Source organism: Triturus cristatus, chromosome 4_1 (genome assembly GCF_964204655.1).
Source record: "Triturus cristatus chromosome 4_1, aTriCri1.1, whole genome shotgun sequence".
In the NCBI taxonomy this organism is placed as follows: Eukaryota; Metazoa; Chordata; class Amphibia; order Caudata; family Salamandridae; genus Triturus; species Triturus cristatus.
Window position 1 is genome coordinate 706,070,197 of NC_140585.1, and position 21,707 is coordinate 706,091,903.

Consider the following 21,707-nt stretch of genomic DNA (forward strand, 5'->3'; position numbering starts at 1 on the left):
CGTGGATCCCCCAACGTTTCCTTACCCAGAATCCCCTGCAAACCTCAATTTTTGCTCAAAAAATCACTTTTTTCACACATTTTGGGGTGGGAAAGTAGTGGCATCACCGGGCTCACACAAATTTACCACCACCCAGCGTTCCCCCAGGTCTCCCGGTAAAAATGGTGCCTCACTTGTGTGGGAGGCCCAAGTACCCGCGGCAGGCAAGGGCCCCAAAGGTAGTGAGGCCACCTCAAGATGGCCTATCGCCAAACCACCTGGTTTTGCAAGGGGGGTCACTTTGGTTTTTGGCCCGGTGCGCGGCGGCCATCTAGGGAAACCTACCAAACCCAGGCATTTTTGAAAACTAGACACCCGGCGGCTTCCAGGGAGGTATGGCTTGCGTGGATCCCCCAACGTTTCCTTACCCAGAATCCCCTGCAAACCTCAATTTTTGCTCAAAAAATCACATTTTTAACACATTTGGGGGTGGGAAAGTAGTGGCATCACCGGGCTCACACAAATTTACCACCACCCAGCGTTCCCCCAGGTCTCCCGGTAAAAATGGTGCCTCACTTGTGTGGGAGGCCCAAGTACCCGCGGCAGGCAAGGGCCCCAAACGTAGTGAGGCCACCTCAAGATGGCCTATCGCCAAACCACCTGGTTTTGCAAGGGGGGTCACTTTGGTTTTTGGCCCGGTGCGCGGCGGCCATCTAGGGAAACCTACCAAACCCAGGCATTTTTGAAAACTAGACACCCGGCGGCTTCCAGGGAGGTATGGCTTGCGTGGATCCCCCAACGTTTCCTTACCCAGAATCCCCTGCAAACCTCAATTTTTGCTCAAAAAATCACTTTTTTCACACATTTTGGGGTGGGAAAGTAGTGGCATCACCGGGCTCACACAAATTTACCACCACCCAGCGTTCCCCCAGGTCTCCCGGTAAAAATGGTGCCTCACTTGTGTGGGAGGCCCAAGTACCCGCGGCAGGCAAGGGCCCCAAACGTAGTGAGGCCACCTCAAGATGGCCTATCGCCAAACCACCTGGTTTTGCAAGGGGGGTCACTTTGGTTTTTGGCCCGGTGCGCGGCGGCCATCTAGGGAAACCTACCAAACCCAGGCATTTTTGAAAACTAGACACCCGGCGGCTTCCAGGGAGGTATGGCTTGCGTGGATCCCCCAACGTTTCCTTACCCAGAATCCCCTGCAAACCTCAATTTTTGCTCAAAAAATCACATTTTTAACACATTTGGGGGTGGGAAAGTAGTGGCATCACCGGGCTCACACAAATTTACCACCACCCAGCGTTCCCCCAGGTCTCCCGGTAAAAATGGTGCCTCACATGTGTGGGAGGCCCAAGTACCCGCGGCAGGCAAGGGCCCCAAACGTAGTGAGGCCACCTCAAGATGGCCTATCGCCAAACCACCTGGTTTTGCAAGGGGGGTCACTTTGGTTTTTGGCCCGGTGCGCGGCGGCCATCTAGGGAAACCTACCAAACCCAGGCATTTTTGAAAACTAGACACCCGGCGGCTTCCAGGGAGGTATGGCTTGCGTGGATCCCCCAACGTTTCCTTACCCAGAATCCCCTGCAAACCTCAATTTTTGCTCAAAAAATCACATTTTTAACACATTTGGGGGTGGGAAAGTAGTGGCATCACCGGGCTCACACAAATTTACCACCACCCAGCGTTCCCCCAGGTCTCCCGGTAAAAATGGTGCCTCACTTGTGTGGGAGGCCCAAGTACCCGCGGCAGGCAAGGGCCCCAAACGTAGTGAGGCAACATCAACATTGCCTATCCCAAAGGTCGCCTCACTACGTTTGGGGCCCTTGCCTGCCGCGGGTACTTGGGCCTCCCACACAAGTGAGGCACCATTTTTACCGGGAGACCTGGGGGAACGCTGGGTGGTGGTAAATTTGTGTGAGCCCGGTGATGCCACTACTTTCCCACCCCCAAATGTGTTAAAAATGTGATTTTTTGAGCAAAAATTGAGGTTTGCAGGGGATTCTGGGTAAGGAAACGTTGGGGGATCCACGCAAGCCATACCTCCCTGGAAGCCGCCGGGTGTCTAGTTTTCAAAAATGCCTGGGTTTGGTAGGTTTCCCTAGATGGCCGCCGCGCACCGGGCCAAAAACCAAAGTGACCCCCCTTGCAAAACCAGGTGGTTTGGCGATAGGCCATCTTGAGGTGGCCTCACTACGTTTGGGGCCCTTGCCTGCCGCGGGTACTTGGGCCTCCCACACAAGTGAGGCACCATTTTTACCGGGAGACCTGGGGGAACGCTGGGTGGTGGTAAATTTGTGTGAGCCCGGTGATGCCACTACTTTCCCACCCCAAAATGTGTGAAAAAAGTGATTTTTTGAGCAAAAATTGAGGTTTGCAGGGGATTCTGGGTAAGGAAACGTTGGGGGATCCACGCAAGCCATACCTCCCTGGAAGCCGCCGGGTGTCTAGTTTTCAAAAATGCCTGGGTTTGGTAGGTTTCCCTAGATGGCCGCCGCGCACCGGGCCAAAAACCAAAGTGACCCCCCTTGCAAAACCAGGTGGTTTGGCGATAGGCCATCTTGAGGTGGCCTCACTACCTTTGGGGCCCTTGCCTGCCGCGGGTACTTGGGCCTCCCACACAAGTGAGGCACCATTTTTACCGGGAGACCTGGGGGAACGCTGGGTGGTGGTAAATTTGTGTGAGCCCGGTGATGCCACTACTTTCCCACCCCAAAATGTGTGAAAAAAGTGATTTTTTGAGCAAAAATTGAGGTTTGCAGGGGATTCTGGGTAAGGAAACGTTGGGGGATCCACGCAAGCCATACCTCCCTGGAAGCCGCCGGGTGTCTAGTTTTCAAAAATGCCTGGGTTTGGTAGGTTTCCCTAGATGGCCGCCGCGCACCGGGCCAAAAACCAAAGTGACCCCCCTTGCAAAACCAGGTGGTTTGGCGATAGGCCATCTTGAGGTGGCCTCACTACCTTTGGGGCCCTTGCCTGCCGCGGGTACTTGGGCCTCCCACACAAGTGAGGCACCATTTTTACCGGGAGACCTGGGGGAACGCTGGGTGGTGGTAAATTTGTGTGAGCCCGGTGATGCCACTACTTTCCCACCCCAAAATGTGTGAAAAAAGTGATTTTTTGAGCAAAAATTGAGGTTTGCAGGGGATTCTGGGTAAGGAAACGTTGGGGGATCCACGCAAGCCATACCTCCCTGGAAGCCGCCGGGTGTCTAGTTTTCAAAAATGCCTGGGTTTGGTAGGTTTCCCTAGATGGCCGCCGCGCACCGGGCCAAAAACCAAAGTGACCCCCCTTGCAAAACCAGGTGGTTTGGCGATAGGCCATCTTGAGGTGGCCTCACTACGTTTGGGGCCCTTGCCTGCCGCGGGTACTTGGGCCTCCCACACAAGTGAGGCACCATTTTTACCGGGAGACCTGGGGGAACGCTGGGTGGTGGTAAATTTGTGTGAGCCCGGTGATGCCACTACTTTCCCACCCCAAAATGTGTGAAAAAAGTGATTTTTTGAGCAAAAATTGAGGTTTGCAGGGGATTCTGGGTAAGGAAACGTTGGGGGATCCACGCAAGCCATACCTCCCTGGAAGCCGCCGGGTGTCTAGTTTTCAAAAATGCCTGGGTTTGGTAGGTTTCCCTAGATGGCCGCCGCGCACCGGGCCAAAAACCAAAGTGACCCCCCTTGCAAAACCAGGTGGTTTGGCGATAGGCCATCTTGAGGTGGCCTCACTACGTTTGGGGCCCTTGCCTGCCGCGGGTACTTGGGCCTCCCACACAAGTGAGGCACCATTTTTACCGGGAGACCTGGGGGAACGCTGGGTGGTGGTAAATTTGTGTGAGCCCGGTGATGCCACTACTTTCCCACCCCAAAATGTGTGAAAAAAGTGATTTTTTGAGCAAAAATTGAGGTTTGCAGGGGATTCTGGGTAAGGAAACGTTGGGGGATCCACGCAAGCCATACCTCCCTGGAAGCCGCCGGGTGTCTAGTTTTCAAAAATGCCTGGGTTTGGTAGGTTTCCCTAGATGGCCGCCGCGCACCGGGCCAAAAACCAAAGTGACCCCCCTTGCAAAACCAGGTGGTTTGGCGATAGGCCATCTTGAGGTGGCCTCACTACGTTTGGGGCCCTTGCCTGCCGCGGGTACTTGGGCCTCCCACACAAGTGAGGCACCATTTTTACCGGGAGACCTGGGGGAACGCTGGGTGGTGGTAAATTTGTGTGAGCCCGGTGATGCCACTACTTTCCCACCCCAAAATGTGTGAAAAAAGTGATTTTTTGAGCAAAAATTGAGGTTTGCAGGGGATTCTGGGTAAGGAAACGTTGGGGGATCCACGCAAGCCATACCTCCCTGGAAGCCGCCGGGTGTCTAGTTTTCAAAAATGCCTGGGTTTGGTAGGTTTCCCTAGATGGCCGCCGCGCACCGGGCCAAAAACCAAAGTGACCCCCCTTGCAAAACCAGGTGGTTTGGCGATAGGCCATCTTGAGGTGGCCTCACTACCTTTGGGGCCCTTGCCTGCCGCGGGTACTTGGGCCTCCCACACAAGTGAGGCACCATTTTTACCGGGAGACCTGGGGGAACGCTGGGTGGTGGTAAATTTGTGTGAGCCCGGTGATGCCACTACTTTCCCACCCCAAAATGTGTGAAAAAAGTGATTTTTTGAGCAAAAATTGAGGTTTGCAGGGGATTCTGGGTAAGGAAACATTGGGGGATCCACGCAAGCCATACCTCCCTGGAAGCCGCCGGGTGTCTAGTTTTCAAAAATGCCTGGGTTTGGTAGGTTTCCCTAGATGGCCGCCGCGCACCGGGCCAAAAACCAAAGTGACCCCCCTTGCAAAACCAGGTGGTTTGGCGATAGGCCATCTTGAGGTGGCCTCACTACCTTTGGGGCCCTTGCCTGCCGCGGGTACTTGGGCCTCCCACACAAGTGAGGCACCATTTTTACCGGGAGACCTGGGGGAACGCTGGGTGGTGGTAAATTTGTGTGAGCCCGGTGATGCCACTACTTTCCCACCCCAAAATGTGTGAAAAAAGTGATTTTTTGGGCAAAAATTGAGGTTTGCAGGGGATTCTGGGTAAGGAAACGTTGGGGGATCCACGCAAGCCATACCTCCCTGGAAGCCGCCGGGTGTCTAGTTTTCAAAAATGCCTGGGTTTGGTAGGTTTCCCTAGATGGCCGCCGAGCCCTGGGCAAAAAACAAAAGTAACCCCCCTTGCATAACCAGATTACCTATTGTTACTACAGCGTGAGAATTTAGGAATAATACTGCAAAGAAAATGTGGCAGACAATTTGAGGTTTACAGGACAATGGGGATAAAAAATATTTTTCAAATCACTAGAGAGACATCACCATGAACTCCCAAAGGTTTTCGACAATATCTACAGTTGGTGGGTTATTCTTACATGGAAAGTGTACCTTGGCAGAGAAACAAAAAAAAAAGATTCCTGCACAACCATCTATTCCTCAAACACACACACATACTGGTTGGATTTGGCACGAGGGCAAGTCATGGTTCAGTGTATTAAATTTTATTAACAAGAGATTTCACAAATATGAAATGCACTGTCAATAATTAAATTCACAAAAATCCAAACCAATGACTTGCAGCTCGTGAGCTGTAAAGCCACGTCAAGGCACCAACCGCTTTACAGGCCATTCACACACCTTTCATACGTGATACAAACAAGACCATTCGCACCACCAGGTACAAAAGCAACACAGTACAAAAATCACCAAAAAGGGACAAGGTACACCCTGCTTCAAAAAAACAAATATTACTGCACAGTCATCTAACCCGCAAGCACACGCACATACTGGTTGGATTTGGCACGAGGGTGAGTGATGGTTCAGTAGATAAAATTGTATTACCAAGTGATTTCACAAAAAATGAAATGCACTGGTAATAATTGAAAGGGCAAGAAACTGAACCATTGACTCACAGCTCGTGAGCTGTAAAGCCACGACAAGGCACCAACCTCTTTACAGGCCATTCATACACCTTTCATACGTGTGAGACATACAAAACCATTCACACCGCCAGCCGCGGGCCCATCACATAACAAAACTCACACCGGCACACAGCGCCATTCAAGGGCCCATCACTTTCACACGCCCACAATCCAGACACAGCAACTACACAGGCAGAAGGATTGCGTGGAGTGGCACTCAGCTAGCAGTGTGTGTAGTGACCAGCAGAAAGTCACTACTCACACACAGCCAGCCAAGCACCGGTCGACACACACCGCTAGCCAAACGCCAGTCCACGCACACCGCTAGCCAAGCGCCAGTCCAGGCACACCACCATCCAATCGCCAGTCCAGGCACACCGGCAGCCAATCGCCAATCCACCTACACCGCCAGCCAAGCTCCAGTCCACGGACACCACCAGACAAGCACCATTCCACACACACCGCCAGCCAAGCTCCAGTCCACACACACCACCAGACAAGCTCCAGTCCACGGACACCACCAGCCAAGCTCCAGTCCACGGACACCACCAGCCAAACACCAGTCCGCACACACCACCAGTCCACACACACTGCCAGCCAAGAACCAGTCCACGCACAGCGCCAGCCAAGCACCATTCCACGCACACCACCAGCCAAGCACCATTCCACGCACACCGCCAGCCAAGCACCATTCCACGCACACCACCAGCCACGCACACCACCAGCCACGCACCAGTCCACGCACACCGCCAGTCCATGCACACCGCCAGTCCACGCACACCGTCAGCCAAGCACCATTCCACGCACACCACCAACCAAGTGCCAGTCCACACACACCAACAGCCAAGCGCAAGCCTACACACACCGCCATCACATTTTGGATTTTTTTAGAAAAAAATAAAAACACAAACAAATTGCAAATAGATACAAATTTTCTAACAGAAAATCAGCAACTAAATACATTGCACTAACACCAACCTTGAAACAGAATCAAATTATCCAAAGAATACAGACCAGCCAGTTCACTTTACCACTCAAGAATCCTCCCAAAAATTTTTTCGCGTGTGGTACGCTCTAAAACAAGCAGAGAGACACAGTGCAGGATGAGAGGGACAATCGGGGCAGTACATACGACACTCCTTCCGCGTACCTCTTCGCCAACAGACTCTACATCTCCTACTGGGAAAATCTTTTGCGGGTGTGGGAGGAATGTGATCTGGAAAGTGGCGTTCTTTCAATCTAGCAACATCCTCCACCAGTCCAACTCTAGGAACACTTGCCTGTTCCACTACAACAAGGCTGCCTATTACAGACTCCTGAAACTTAGCAAAAGTCATCTTTGACTCATGGCAAGAATCCTGGAACACAACAAAAGCATTAAACATTGCCAAGTGGAAAAGATGGATAGCCAACTTCTTGTACCAAATGTAAGCCTTACGAAGAGCAGTGTAAGGTTCCAACCTCTGATCTACTCTGTCAACACCACCCATGTACCTATTATAGTCTAAAACACATACAGGTTTGCGCGCTTCAGCGACCTGACCCCAAACAGTCACAGGTGCAGTGCTTTCATCATGGATGGAAGTCAGCATGTAGACATCTCTCCTGTCTGTAAACTTCACAGCAAGAAGCTCCTGGCAACGCAACGCACTGCACTGTCCCCGCACAAGCTTTTGACAAACAAGTTCTTTCGGAAAACCTTTACGGTTACAGCGGACTGTGCCACAAGCAAAAGTGTCCACTTTGGCCAATTCCCTGAACAACCGTACACCAGTGTAGAAGTTATCTACATATAAATGGTGGCCTTTGTTAAAAAATCCTCTTCCAAGTTCCCAAACAATTTTCTCAGTCACTCCAAAAGTGGACGGACAACCAGGGAGGTTAAACCTAGATTCCTTACCGGTGTACACCCTGAAATTGGAGACATATCCAGTCCTACTGTCACACAGCATATACAGCTTTATTCCATAGCGTGCCCTCTTACTAGGAATGTATTGCCTAAAAACCAAGCGGCCCTTGAACAACACCAAAGACTCATCCACTGCAATTTCTCTACCAGGGGCATAAATCTCAGAAAATCGATCAACAAAGTGATCAAGGACAGGCCTAATCTTAAAAAGACGGTCACAATCAGGGTGATCTCGTGGCAACGCTAAACCATTATCTACAAAGTGCATCATCCGAAGCAGAAGCAAATACCTGTCACGACTCATGACTGCCGGAAAAATAGACGTTGCCATCAAGGGACTGCTAGACCAATATGAAGCCAATGATGGCTTCCTTAGCAAGCCCATCAAAAAAGTTAAACCCAAGAACTTCTTCATCTCTTCAACATTTGTGGGAGTCCACCGGGTAGCTCTAGAGTGTGGCTTAAGACTGGCACTGTTGTCCCTCAAAAACTGTTCGGCATACAAATTAGTCTGCTCAACAATCTCTGCCAAAAACACATCGTCCATAAACAACTGAAAAAAATTTACAGGCAAAAAGTTCTCGGTATTCACTCTAGACCCTGGAACACCAGTAAACTCAGGAAATTCCGGCTGCACCATGCCAGGGGCAACCCAGAGGTCATCACTTTCAACGGGAAGACTTGCAGCCCCAGCCTGCAGCCCAGATGTCTCTTGCCGCACTACACCAACGGAAAGGCTTGCAGCCCCAGCCTGCAGCCCAGATGTCTCTTGCCGCACTACACCAACGGGAAGCCTTGCAGTCCCAGCCTGCAGCCCAGATGTCTCTTGCCGCACTACACCAACGGGAAGCCTTGCAGCCGCAGGCTGCAGCCCAGATGCCTCTTGCCGCACTATCGGCACATCAGTCTCCTCCTCTAACACAGGCACTTCATCCGCACTAAGAGTATCTTCATCATCCGATGACCCCATACGGAGAGAAAACTCACTGCCAGAATCTTCCCCTGCCCCCTCTCCCTCAGAAGCAGAGTCAGTCTCTGACCCAATATCAGAGGAAGACTCAAACAGCAAACCAACAACCTGCTGAGCAGTCATCCTGCGGCTAGCCATTATACCTACTAAGATGGAAGACTGCACAAACAAGTCAACAACAACCAACAATGTGCACACCAAGTAAGTAAAGAATTGTGTACCTTTATCACAAAGATCAATGTACTCAAAAACTATACAATCCAATTACAAGAGACAGCTGCACTCACCAGAAATAAACTCTGCAGTGACACAGCAAAGACCAACGATATCAAACTAGAAAGAAGAAAAAAAAACAAATTACTCACAAGACAACAAAATACACATCGAGCACCAATGCAAAAAGTTTTTGACACTCAAAAACCAAACATACTGCTATTATTACACCATTTGCAAAAAAAAAACAGGCAGAGAAATCAAACACATTTACATTGTACAAAAATAAGTCTCTTACCAAACTACACAAACAGCAGAACCACCAGCCACAAAACGGCAACGTGAAAAGAAGAAAAGCCTTCACCTAGAACAAAAAAGTAAACAAAAAAAAAACATTACAATTGGAAATCACAAAAAATATAACAATAAACATTCTAACATGCTATGTCACTACCCAAATGGTCAATCGGGTTGTGTGCCAGGTGGGGCAGAAAACAAATTGCACCCTGGAAGCGAGGGGTCACTTCTATTTTTATTTGAACTAATTCCCTGGGGTCTAGTGGGCTTTTCTGCCCCCCGTGGGAGCAGAAACGGCGAAAAAATAAAACCGATCCCCCGGGCAGAAAAGTCTTCAAAAAATTTAGGGGCCCAAGGAAGCGACCCTTGCCCAAGGGGTCGCTTCCTACAATAATATTTATATCCCTGGTGTCTAGTGGGCTTTTCTGCCCCCCCCCCCCCAGGAGCAGAAATGGCAAAAAAATAACACCGATCTGCCCCCAGAGGGGGCAGAAAAGTCTTCCAAATATTTAGGGGCCCTAGGAAGCGACCCTTGCCCAAGGGGTCGCTTCCTTCATAAATACTGATATCCCTAGTGTCTAGTGGGCTTTTCTGCCCCCCCTGGGAGCAGAAACGGCGAAAAAAAAACACCGATCTGCCCCCAGAGGGGGCAGAAAAGTCTTCAAATAATAAATGGCCCCAAGGAAGCGACCCTTACCCAAGGGGTCGCTTCCTACATAAATACTAATATCCCTGGTGTCTAGTGGGCTTTTCTGCCCCCCCCTGGGAGCAGAAACGGCGAAAAAAAAACACCGATCTGCCCCCAGAGGGGGCAGAAAAGTCTTCAGATATAAATTGGCCCCAAGGAAGCGACCCTTACCCAAGGGGTCGCTTCCAACATAAATACTAATATCCCTGGTGTCTAGTGGGCTTTTCTGCCCCCCCTGGGAGCAGAAACGGCGAAAAAAAAACACCGATCTGCCCCCAGAGGGGGCAGAAAAGTCTACAGAATAATAATTGGCCCCAGGAAGCGACCCTTACCCAAGGGGTCGCTTCCAACATAAATACTAATATCCCTGGTGTCTAGTGGGCTTTTCTGCCCCCCCTGGGAGCAGAAACGGTGAAAAAAAAACACCGATCTGCCCCCAGAGGGGGCAGAAAAGTCTACAGATAATAATTGGCCCCAGGAAGCGACCCTTACCCAAGGGGTCGCTTCCAAAATAAAAAAAAACACATCCCTGGTGTCTAGTGGGGCATCCCTGCTCCACGATCGCGACGCTGTGCGCGATCGTGGAGCAGGAATGCCCTGTATTGAGACATCAGGGGAGAGGAAATACTCTTTCCTCTCCCCCGACGCCTCAATACACTCTACAAGGCCCCCGCCACCCCACCGGAGCAAACACCACTCACCTTCCTCTATGGACGCCTGGAAGCAAATGGCTTCCAGGCGTCCGAGCACTTCCTGATGACGCCAGCGCGCGCTGTGCGCGCTGACGTCACCAGGAAGCGTGGGGGGGCTCGGGGGTGGCAGCGGAAACTCTTCCGCTGCCATCCCCGTCTGTGGGGGCACGATCGGTGCCCCAGGGGGGGAGCGCCAGCGCTTCCCCCAGGGGCTGTCCTCATGACGGAGCGGTTCCGTCATGAGCACAGCCCAACTGATGCTCATGACGGAACCGCTCCGTCATGAGCATCCAAGGGGTTAAGGAACTAGAGTCTGATTATTTCAAACCCGCAGACACTACAATATTACCGAGAATCAGGGAGCTCATTTCTTAATTTGAGGAGAAGGTGCAACGAGAGGTAAAATTTCTAGGAAAATTTACACAAGCTAGGCGCTATGGGGAGGGTGATCGACCGGGGAAAACTCTAGCTAACTTGCTGGGACCGTCACACACAACTGCCTATATATCCAAAGTTACTGGTGGCAATCCCAAGGTCATTAGAGGTCCCTGCGAGGTACTTAAGGAATTTAAAAAATACTAAATACAGCCACTCATCATGCAAAGCCGGAACAGCTTTTGTCATTTCTTGAGTACATAGAGCTGTTGTTGCTGGTCAGGGCCCATAGGGCATGTCCGGACGAGCCCTTCACTGTTCATGACGTTCTGCAGGTAATTGGCCCCAGGCTCTGATGGGTTAGCTACTGAATTCTATATGGTGTATGTGGATATCTTAGCAACTCAATTATTGGCAGTATTTCAGGAAGCCCTAGATACTGGTGAACTCCCTCCATCAATGCGAGAGGCGATAATCCTTACACTGCTGGAACCAGGGAAACCTGGTCAGGAGATGGACTTATACAGGCCGCTATCCCTAATTAATATAGATGCAAAGATCTATGCAAAATTATTGGCCAACAGGTTACAGCCCTTCCCACGATCGCGAAACTCGATCAATCTGGGTTTATATTCGGAAGATCTACCGCCCACAATCTTCGCACCTTCTTCACTGTGTTACGTTATCTAAACCCAAATACCGAAGCGCTTGTGGCATTTCTTGACGCCACAAAAGCATGCAACGCTTTGGAATGGCCCTATCTGTTCACCATCCTAGGGAGGATGGGTCTTAGTCCCAACTTCATAGCTCTAATTCAATTATTGTACACAAGACCGTCAGCAAGGCTGTGCATGAACGGCTTGATCTCCAGTCCTTTCGCCATTTCTCACGAGACAAGACAGGACTGCCCACTGTCCCCGCTACTATTTGCTATAGCGATGGAACCGATAGCGGCCAGGATATGTTAACATCACGCTGCCTGGGGATTGAGGTTTAGCTCTAGGGGGCTTTTGATCTCCTTATATGCAGACGACATGACTCTATATATAAGCGAACCGAAGGTCAACCTTGCACCACTACTCAGGGAGCTCACGAAATTTGGTGGGTTATCAGGTATATTCTAAATTGGTTCCAATCGACCCTGTTCCCCCTAACGCCGGTCACTAAGCCTTTTGATCAAGAATTCCCACTCAGGTGGGCAGAGGGCCCGGTTAAATATTTAGGCATCTGGTTAAGTTGCGACGCGCAAAAAATATGGAATAGGAACTTTGGCCGCGCCATTGGGTGGTTGGAGGTGTGGGCCAAGCTACCGCTCTCTCTCGCTGGCAGAATAGCCATATCGAAGATGGTCGTTCTGCCCAAGTTTCTGTATCTATTTATCAACATACCGCTCCCACTGACACAGTCGTTTTTAATACCCTACGATCTCTCATGATTTCCTTGGTCTGGGCGGGGCAGCAGGCTTTCATGAGCTGGGAGATACTTACCCTTCCCTTGACACAATGGGGCCTGGGAGCTCCGGATATGCCGCTATATGCATATTGTGCACAAGCACAGTTTTTTAATTTTTGGATACATCCAGTTCCGTTCCAGCCTCACGTGGCTGTAGAGGTAGACATGGTAGCCCCTATCCCACTTCAGGTAACCGTATATAAAAAATACAGCCGACCTAGAGACAGTATAGACACTGTTGAGACCCTGAGGTGGGCTCGGGAATGTCTACGTATTAGAGCTGGACTGGAGACACTACAAGCTTGGTCAATCCCCCTGCCTTACAATCCACAGATCTCGGCCATGTGTGATGGCGGAAATGTGGTACTGGCATCATCAATGGGGCTCGAAACATTTGCAGATTTCTACCCCGAGGATGAGTTTTGTCCTCCAACAGATGCTGGCACGGAAAACTCGAAGTATTTTTCGTCACTCTTCCTCTATTTTAAACCCCCTGTACAGCTGCCAGCCCTTGAACAATTGTTAAACACGGCCAGCTCCCGCAGACTCATAACACGGCTGTATTGTTCTGTGCAAACCGCGTCACCCATAGTTGTGCCTGAGGCTCAACAAGATTGGAATACAGAACTAGATGGGCAGGTGACAGATGAGAAGTGGGTCTTCTGCTGAGGCCAACTCCAGGTACTCTCACCCAATTATAAATTGAGATTAATACACTTCAAATATATACACAGGTTCTACAGAACCACTAGTCAACTTCCCTGCATGGGATTACAACCAGATTCTAGATGCTGGAGATGTGGCTACACTCCTGCCACCTTTTTATATATATCCTGGAACTGTCCGCCCATTGCTGCCTACTGGACTGCCATCTTTAATAAGATTCATGGTATTTTAGGGACACCCCACCAGCCGAATCCGATAATAGGCCTTCTTGGCTATGTTAAAGACACTAAGGCCGAGCACCGTAAATTGCATGCTCTATTACCCCTGAAGGCCAAACGCAGGGTATCTATACACTGGGGGGAAAGGGAGGCTCCTACAGGTAAAGTTGTGGCCTCCAGTCCAAGAAATATATGGGAGCCATTTCTGGACTGGTTAAAGTCACTGCAGGAAGATGTATCAGCCCCTCCTGACTCTGGGGTGGCTAGCGACACAGTGCCATCAGAAGCGCATTCTGCGAGTCATTCAGACAAGTTTGCTTTCATCAGGTTGGCAGGTATGTCTTAAAACATGCAGATCTTGTAAGAGGTGGGTATCGAAGCAATGCTAGCTGTAACTCCTGCTGTTGAATACTGTGGAGGTGATCCGGCCCAATGTCCCTTGTATATGGCATGATGATAAACGTTGTATAGTAAGCCTTATATCCACTTATCAAGATTGTAGATTGCTGTTTCCGTTTTGTGTTTCATTTTATTTTACTTATGTTTGTTTGAGCACGTGCTCAGACTTATGCGATCTCTATGATGTCCTATATCAATAATGTGAGATGTTTGTATTTTTGTCAAATCCTAATATACAAATAAAAAAAAAACCTCAAGAACAAAGAGAAGTTTTCGTCATTAGATTTTCGACAGCAACATCTGCAATTAAATGCTGTATACTCAATAGATGGGAGATCATTGAACAAGAAACAGATTTCAAAGATATGTTCACTTCCAAACCCATGTTTGCACACTCAAGTTCTAAAAATCAAAGGGAACTTTTGAAGAAAAGACACACCGACAGTCCCTAATCGGCATTTGGGGATGCGCAAATGTTTTAACTGTGGCAATGTGAACGCGGGGGCACATTTGCGCACCCACACACTGGTAAAACCATCAAATTGAAACATACATCAGACTGAAACTCTGAAATGGTGATTTACGCCATCAAATGCCCATGTGGGCTACTGTACGTTGGCAGAACATCAAGAAAAATAAAAGTGAGGCTCACCGAGCATAAAAGTGTGATCAGAACAGCCAACACTAAATCCTGTCTAGCTGCCCATTGAGTAGATAAGAAGCACACCATACCACAAATCATGTTTACCATTTTAGAAAAGGTTACAGCAGTGCCACATATAAATACTATGCAGCAGTTGGTGCAAAGAGAAACATACTGGATACGTTATCTGAATACCCTGACGCCATTTGGTTTGAATGACAAATTAGAAATGGTCTGTTTTTTGTAAAACATGATAAGAAATCCACATGGAATGCGTAACCCATATGAACTGACTTGCCCACTTTGTTATTTCAGAACTGTTAGCCAGTTATTCCCGCTGTTGCCCTAAAATCAAGTAGCTGATTTACTTTAATTTACTTTATTTTGTTGTGGTGTTCACTCTTTTATGCATGGTTTAGCAACCTTGAGGCACTGTAATCAAGTAGGAGTACACTACCTCTCTTTCTACATCTGGTAATTCGCGGGTCGTTTTTCTAACATTAATGACTAAAGAGGTATATACCATTACACCTTTGGTCAGCCTTTAGATTCCTCAGAGGACTGAATGAATTATCGTGTTGGCAGAATAGAGCATTATTATTATTGTCACCTTATTCACTTTTCTAACCATCATTCTATTGTTATTATTGTCACCTGATTCATTTTTCTAACCATCTTTGTATTATTACAATGGGCGGAAATTGTGCCTCGGCTTTGGACGCTGTCCAATTATACTTTTTTCAGTCTGTTTTATGGAGTCTGTTATCGAAACCATAGGTTTGGGAAGTCTGTTTTCCCTTTCCTCCTTTGAATAGTCGCGCATATGCTTTACGCTAACGTTCACATAAGCGTGTTGCTTTGGAAGATTAGCAGTACGGACGGTTAGCAACGTATTTAAGTAAGTGGGAACGCATGGTTTTTCTATTCTCCAATAGACGATAGAATATGGGGTGAAGAGTGCCATATGGGTCTTCTGCTCATTGGATCTTTTTTGTTGACACATTTATGGACGAACGTCTTTACACTGCAAATTTGACTTTGTGAGGCATCAACTACCATCATAGTAAGTGATAGAGTCACATCGATTTCATAGTACAGCGATAGTACTATGGTTATGATTTCTTTAACGGGTATATGTATACTTTGTGTTTACAGTAACTGCTTCCATGCTGACGGTCCATACAGATTTTGGACTGTGTAGGTGAGAGCACATCAGTCTTTTTTCAATTTTTTTAGACATCAGGTGTCTTTATTAACTAAGAGGTGTTTGGTGGTGGTGCATTTTACTATGCACTTTGAAAATCTGCTTGAGTCACAAGTGAAATGGGTCACCATAAGTTTGGTATACAATGAATAAATGGCGCACTTGTGGTCAGGCACTTTTTTATTTAAGGGCAGTACTGCCTTGTGAGCAACAGCTTGAAGACACTTGTTGTTTTGGAATTAAAGGGTTTTTGTCCTAAAAAGCTCACTGATTATCTTAAATTTTACAATATAATCATTTTGAATGTTGTATATTTTGCATTTATCGTGTTCTCCTGAAGAAGGTCCTCCCGAAATGCATTGGGAACAATGGCACTGAACATGATTTTGTGGAACATGAACATACAATGAACTGTACAATAAATGCTACATCAATCTAACGTTGTTTGAGCATGCAACATTTCTAATTTTCATTATAGAGTTGCAGAAATGAATTATTGGTTTATTTGTTGGCTTAACTACAGTATTATTTATGTATCATTGATGTTGAAAATCTGAAACAGAGTATAATGTAACTATCTCATGAGAAGGATTAATGTATTTTAGAGTACCGTAAGGGCTTGAGTCGTGGACCTTGACACATGTGACAGGGTCTGTATACATTAAACTTTGATGATAGTAGCAGTTCAAACTAACAAGGCAGCACACATTGATGACAATAGATTAACTTACCTGAATCGTGTATCACACAGGTGTGCAGGTTATAGCCATTCTCAAAAAAGATCTCACCAAGCAGCCATGCCTAGACAGGAGGAGGGGCCATCGCACTGTGAAGGAGGTTGGCCGACCAAAAGAAACCATTAGTGAAATTGCCATGGGGTGACTACACACACACCAAGCATTTGCAATGCAATTGGTCTCCCCTTCGGGACGTTATATGTATTTAGATATGCAGCACATTAGCCTGGGTGCTGAAACATCTACTGTTCTTTAACATGGAGGGAAAGTAAGCACCAACTGCGTGACACTGAACACATGGAGAGAAATATTGCCTTTCAGCGGGAAATTCCAAAGAAGTGCCAGCCATCTTGTTTTAAAAACAGACAGAGGGAGCACTTCCATGCTGTTCTTTGTCGTGACATGAAGCTCCCATTAGCTTTCCACTTCTACATTTTATTGGCGATTTTGCAGCATAGGAGACAGGTTCAAGTCATGGTATCCGTTCAACATTCTTTGATTCTGGGCAAAAGCCAATGCCTGTTTTCTCCTTGATAAGTCCCACATGCAACTTTCACTCATAAAAACACAAACATTTCTAGAGGGAATGTTGAAAAGACAAAGAATTTATGCGCTTTGTGCTTCTTTACGTTATTTTGTCGATTATATTAATTAAATTCACATCAAACGTCTTGCAGAGGAGGAGCCAAGATGGCGACCGGGACGGCAGCGTAGACTCCCGGCTCCGTGAACCTCCGCATCCCGCACGGATATCCTGCCTGAGATCCTCAACCTGTGCTACGTGGTCGTGTTTCTGAAAGAGAGGGGCTCCCGACTGTGTGACTCCGAGGTTTCTAGCTGCGGTATCACCGGAGAAAACTGCATCTGAACTTTGCGGCCTGTGCGGCCCTGGAGCCGGGACATCGAGTGGACGCAGTGGCCGGGTGGCAGTGCGACAACAGCGGCCAGTGGTGACTGGGTGGAGTCGGCCCACCGAAGCGGTGCCAAACTCGGCCTACATTTCGGCATGGTCACTTCTACTGCCCAGCGTAGCGGACCGAGTGCATGACCGGGGGTGCAACTCTTAGATCCTCCGGTGACTGCCCCTGCCTTGCTGGTGTGCTGCCCGGCCGCCGTCCGTATCCTGCCCCGATCGCTGCGGGCCGCCCCTGGATCTCTACGGGAGCTGGTCCGTGGTGGGGACGACTGTTGCCCGTGACCACGGATAGTTCTTTTCCCTGCCCCCGGAACCCGGTCACCCGCGACGTGGCCATCGCGACGCTTGTCCCGGCCCCGGTGAGGGTCGGGCATACTTGGCGGCCATCTTTGGGCGATGAAGCCTACCATCCTGTCCGCTGGGCCGCAGCGGGCCTGTGAGCGTACGACTTCTGGGAGTATGGCGGCGAGATCGCAAAGAGCTGAGCTGGGGTACGGCGACCTCCTCGAGGCTCTTGGTACTCTTCACTCCTCCTTGGTTCATGGTCTCGTGATCTTGGGGAGTAAGCTCGATGGTGTGGCGTCGGAGTTGGGGCAGTGGCGGCCCGCCTGTCCGCACGAACACAGAGACTACCTACACTGCGCGCAGGAGAACGCTGTGGCGGCCACCCCTGAGGTTCGTACACAACTGGACGCCCCGGCCAGTATGCTACAGTGTGTTCGACCTTCTGAGGGCCTGATCTGTCCCGGAGGCGTTGGACCTGAGTGTGATGTGGTGGCCTCATCCCGTACATGCCCTCCTACGACCCAGGGACAACTCCAGCAACTAATGTCTGCTTTGGCTGCTTCTGCCTCCCTGAACCTTGCATGCAGTGCAGATCCTAGGGCAGCACTGGGAAGCCTGTTTCTTCACGCGGCGGACTGTGTTGATGCTCGGAGACGTCCATCCCACCTGTGTGCGCCGCTTCCCTGTCGTTGTTGGACATTTCTCTGCCTTGGAACATTGGGTATGGTGCTGGGTCGAGGGGTTGGCATGGGCAGAATTCCACAGAGTGGTCAGGGATGAGGCTGGCCCCTCGGGGGTGGTCGCCTGGTGGACGGGCGGGCTTAGGGGTGGCGTGCTCTCCTGATATGGCTACTGGCACAATAGGTGCATAATGCTCCCCATCGTGGTTTGAGTAGATTGTCGATGTGCTGTTCCTCGTTCACTTTAGGGGAACCTTCCCGTGCGGGAGGGAGAACGCCGGGGGTCTGTTATGAAGGCCCTCCTCCAGTTTATAAATACTTTCTCTACCCCCCCGCCTGGTGGGGGTTCTTTCCTACTTCTTTTTCCCTACTCTCTATATTTCGGGTCTGGTTCTAGGGCGACAGGCACACTGCTGGGGGGGGGGGCCGTACTCATCTGCAGAGGTGCAGGGTGGGGGGTTGGGGGAGGGGAATCTGTATTCTTTCATCTCTTTTTCCATGGCCTCCTTTTTCTTCTCTGATTCTTTTTGTTTTTTCTTTTTCTGGGATCAGCGTGATACACCCCCCTTTGCTATGCCTCGTTGTCGCTTCATGTGTTCACCACTTCCGGGGTGTTCTTGGGGAGTTCTGGCCGGGGATTGCGGGCGCAACTGTATATTATGTTCTTCCCCATCCTGATGTTCTTGTGTTTGCGCCATGGACCTAATAGATTGCTGTAAATCGCTAACGTTCATTACTCTCCAGATTCGTGATCGTTGTTTTTAAAATTGCTTGTCACCTGATCCTTCTGCCTTGTCTCATCATAAAATGAAAACCTTTTTCTCCTGATGCCCTACTTACGCTGTTCACAGTATTAGTAGTACGATTTTGCTCCCCGAAGTGCTGCCTGTGTTTGTACTTGTCGTTATTGTGCTGATAGCTTAGCGGCCGGCCCTGGGGGGTTGTAGGCCCATACTTGTTCTTATTGGACTGTCAATAAAGGTTTTCAAAAAAAAAAAAAAAAAAAAAAAAAAAAACGTCTTGCAGAGGGATATGCACAGAAGCACTCTCATGCTGTCCATTGACATGACATGAAGCTTCAGTTTTCTACTGCGTGACTACATTTTATTGCCAATTTTGCAACATAGAAAGCAGGTTCAAGTCATGGCGACCGCTCAACATTCTGTGATACTGGGCAAAAGTGAATGCTTTTTTTGTCCTCGGCATGCTCAGGTCACTTTTCATATGGCATCATGCTTGTAGGAATGCTGTTTTGTATTTAAGGATGAAAATTGATTTTTATTTTACCTTCCTAAATGTGAAGGATGTGGGCATAAAATTATTAATAAGGCTCACTGTTTTCCATTTTTACGGATTTTCAGAGATAAATACAGACAGAAAACACTGTGTTTTCTGTCTGCATTTAGTTTTAAAAGTGGATAAATACAAAAAATTGTGCTTCTTTTAAATGAGTCTCTGTGCTGACTTTTAGGAATTGTAGCCCAGTAGGTGAGCGGATGGACAGCATGAGAAATTATAAAAAACAGGATGACATTTCTTTAAATACTGGTATATGTCATGATGTGTGATATAATGCTAATATTTAGTGGATATATTGTTACGTAATATTTGGCAGTTTAAATAGCTAAATCACGACAGACATCAAAGCATGAGTGCATGCCTATCAGTTAAATAAATATGGAAATGTACAGTTTTACAACTTATGCACAAAACAAAATAAAAATGGATAAATACAGATAAAATGGCTCAAAAAATAAAATGGATAAATACAGACCGAAATGTTAAAAAAATAAAAAAAGGTGACCTAATTATTAATGATCACAGAGGCAAAACCTATTGCATTTACTAATGCTTGTTTTTAGTAGGCAGAGTGAGATTTGCTCAGAATCACAGAATGCTGAGCTGACGCTGAGACTTGAACCTGGTTTCCCCCTTCTAAAATCAGCAGCTTTGGCTGTGACGCCACATTCTCTCCCCACCTTGAGCACCTAGTCAAGCTCTCTAGCTCAACACACCCCTCCCCCAACCCCCCACTTTGCTTGTCCCATTTGGTACTCACTGCCCCTTTGCAGAAGTCGACTCCAGGCCAGTCCAGCAGGGTCCTCTCCGAGCGGCCGCGTTCTCCAATCAGAACCAGGTAGATGTAGTTAATGGTTCCTGAATATTCAGAAGTGCCAGTGCTGATTGTGACCCGGTACCAGAACATCCTAAAATCAACAGAGTTCACTTAGAACCAACAGCTTAGCTCAGTCTCAGAACTGAAAGCCCAGAACCCTAAAAGCAGGGCCAAGAGTCCAAACCCGAACCCGAGACACAAAGAAAACGACAGACCAGAACCAGCACAGGAGGTCCAGAAAAAACACCAGGAGTCTAGAACTGTCGCCAGGAGACCAGAAACAACAGCAGGGGCCCAGAACCCAAATAAAGCACCTAGAACATAAACCAGATGCTTCGAGCAGATACTGTCGGCCTAGAACGGCTTTAGAACCACATAAGGACTGTCAGTCGTCAAGCCTCACCGATTCAAGAACTTTTACCATCAAACAGAACCACAAGTAAGAAGCCACCAAGATGTCTGAACTGGAACCAGGAGATGGGAACCAACAGAGAGTGTTCGTTAAGTCACAACAGCCGCAGCCTAGAACCGAAACTGGAAGTCCAGACCATGTACCACTGTTACAGAACCAGCACCTGAACTTCAGAACTGGTCTGAAAGCCCAGGGCACACACCGCAGTAAAATAAACAATAAACACAAAATCAGCAGAAATGGCACAGAAGAGCACCAGCACTAGGGAGGTAAAGCCAGCACCAAAAGAATTGACCGGGTCAGCGATTATAAAACGGATGAGCGGCAGCACGCAGATTAAATACCAGAAGAGCCCCGCCGGTGCCAGCAAGAACAGAAGGACACAGGCAATTTAGGGGAAGCAGGAGCGGCCCGTCCACGACACACTCACCAGAGATGAGCAGCCACTCCCAGGACACTTTATCAGGGACTGACGCTCCCACCTCCCTCTCTCTTCACCAAAAACCGCTGGCTCCTTCCTGCACGTGAGAATTCATCACAGCAGACCACCCCCGCTCAACCAGCGGCAAACCGGATGGTGCAACTCATCTACACTTTCCCAACAGGTCTGTCCTTAAACATCAAAACTGTCAGTTGTGGTTTACGTAATCCAACCCTCCCTCCAAGTTCCTGGTCCCCACAAAGAGGAAAAAAGGCATTTGCAATGCAATAGGACTCGCATTATGCGAGACCTATTGCATTGGAAACGGGAGTGCGGGTGGGCAAACAGGCACCAACGAGAGTGCTGGGTAGGGGGTGGGGGGCCGAGAAGTCACGGACTGCGGGAGTGGGGAGGCACCGAAAGAAAATAGTGTTGAAAGTAAAGGGGCCAGTAGCCATGGAAGGACACAAATGACAACATGGCCATCATAAGGAGG